The sequence below is a fragment of the Ammodytes marinus genome, assembly GCF_949987685.1.
Source record: "Ammodytes marinus genome assembly, chromosome: 1".
Lineage (NCBI taxonomy): Eukaryota > Metazoa > Chordata > Actinopteri > Uranoscopiformes > Ammodytidae > Ammodytes > Ammodytes marinus.
The window spans coordinates 38,110,263-38,112,762 of NC_137230.1; the positions used below are offsets into that span (position 1 = coordinate 38,110,263).

Here is a 2,500-nt window from a genome sequence, read left to right on the forward strand (position 1 = left end):
TGTAGATAGATAGATAGATAGATAGATAGATAGATAGATAGATAGATAGACAGACAGATAGATAGATAGATAGATAGATAGACAGATAGACAGATAGACAGATAGATAGATAGATAGATAGATAGATAGATAGATAGATAGATAGATAGATACAGTAGATAGATAGATAGATAGATAGATAGACAGACAGACAGACAGACAGACAGACAGACAGACAGACAGACAGACAGACAGACAGACAGACAGACAGACAGACAGACAGACAGACAGACAGACAGACAGACAGATAGATAGATAGATAGATAGATAGATAGACAGATAGACAGATAGACAGATAGATAGATAGATAGATAGATAGATAGATAGACAGACAGACAGACAGACAGATAGATAGATAGATAGATAGACAGATAGACAGATAGACAGATAGATTTCATTTCATTTTTCATTTTCCTTTATTTAACCTCGAAAGATCAATTGAGGGGTGACCCTCTTTTACAATGACGTCGAGTTTGTACATATACACAATATACAATGAGAATACATAACAAGTTTACACACACACACACACACACACACACAGACAACAACAATTTAAAACATTCAGATCAATTGAATGAGAGACATAATAGCCTAATTAAAACAGTTACAAGTGTAGAGGGGCTGATTCAAAATAATAATTTTAAATTGGTTAACAGTTATGAGTGTATTTATTTTAATTGTATGTTGTAGGCTGTTCCAGGAGTCAGGGGCACTATGGCTAAAAGCGGATTTACCAAGCTCAGACCGGGCATAGGGGACATATAACATGAGCATGTCAGTTGAGCGGGTTTGATAAAGCCCATCTGAAATAAGCAGCATTTCTGTCAAATATAGTGGTAGCTTTCCAGTCAGAGCTTTATATATAAAAATATGCCAATGTGCATCACGTCTCTCCTTAAGGGAGGACCACCCAACCTTTTCATATAAAACACAATGGTGTGTATCATAAGCATCTCCTGTAATGAATCTCAAAGCAGAGTGAAATACAGAGTCTAGGAGTTTAAGGCATGAACGAGATGCATGCCGATAAACCACATCACCGTAATCAAGGACAGACATAAAAACTGCCTCAATAATCCTTTTCCTACTGAACAACGGGAAGGTGGCTTTATTCCTATAAAAATAGCCAATCTTTTGTCGGAGACGACAGACAAGATTTTTTATGTGAAATGTAAAAGAGAGTTTTTCATCTATCCAGATGCCAAGATATTTATATTCAGTGACTCTTTCAATATGAGATCCATTATTTGTGTGAATAATAAGATCATTAAAATGTGTAATTCTTGCTCTGGAAAAGCACATATATTTTGTTTTTTCTATATTAAGGACAAGCCTGAGATCCACTAGACAGTTCTGCAGGGTGTTAAAAGAGCTCTGTAGGTTCTGAACAGATTGTTGCACTGAGTCAGAAATGCAATACAGTACAGTGTCGTCAGCATACAAATGGGCATGGCAGTTTTGTAGTGATGAAACAATGTTATTGATGTAAATTGTGAATAGGACTGGACCTAAAATTGAGCCCTGCGGAACACCATTTGTAACTGTTAAAAACTCAGTTTGGTAGCTTCCCAGCTTAACTGACTGCTGTCTATCAGAGAGATAGTCCCTAAACCAGTTACATGTAGAATAATCAAAACCAATTTCATGCAGCCTCTCTAAAAGCAAATGGTGATCTAAAGTATCAAAAGCTTTTGACAGATCAACAAAAAGTGCTGCACAGTGCATTTTTTTATCGATAGCTGTAACAATGTTGTCTAAGACCAAAGTGACAGCAGATATAGTACTGTGGCCTGCCCTAAAACCAGATTGAAATGGACTCAAAATGGAAGCACTGGATAAAAAGGATTTCAACTGAGTATTAATGACTGATTCTAGAATTTTTGCCAGGCATGGGAGTTTGGAAATTGGCCTGTAATTGTTAAGATCACTTTTGTCACCCCCTTTATGTAATGGAATGACGTGAGCTTTTTTCCAGACTTTAGGAACAATACCAGAGGAGATGGAAAGATTAAAAATATGGGTTATTTGTTTTGATATGATAAGTGCAGAGAGATTTATTGAAAATGGGTCCAAATTGTCCTCTCCCATGTACTTCCTGGGGTTGATGGCAAGAAGCGCATCTACAACAATACTTGTTGGGACTTGAACAAGGCTGAAAAGAGGAGTTTTAGAGACAGGTGGTATGCTATTTTTATTTCTCGTGGTGGTAGGCGTAGAAGGCGTAGATACTCCATTGTGAAAGAGTTTACCAGCAGCTATAAAGTGTTTATTGAAAGCTAAACCAATTTCTTTCTGATCATTTAAAATATGATCATTTATTTTTAACTGACTGGGAACAGTGCTAGAATTGTTTTTGTTATAATTCACAGCCTTCCAAAATAGTGCAGGGTTGGAGTAGCAGTTTGAAATTAGTTCGAGGTAGTAGTCTGATTTAGCTTTCCTAACCATGGATATGCAC

General features: G+C 36.6%; 1 protein-coding gene across 1 annotated transcript in view; it reads right to left on the minus strand.

Annotated features, from left to right (window-relative positions):
* Positions 1-2,500, minus strand: part of mdga1 (MAM domain containing glycosylphosphatidylinositol anchor 1) — a gene marked incomplete at its 5' end in the record, with an annotated part of 179,068 nt that overhangs the window by 40,634 nt on the left and 135,934 nt on the right. The window lies entirely within an intron of this gene.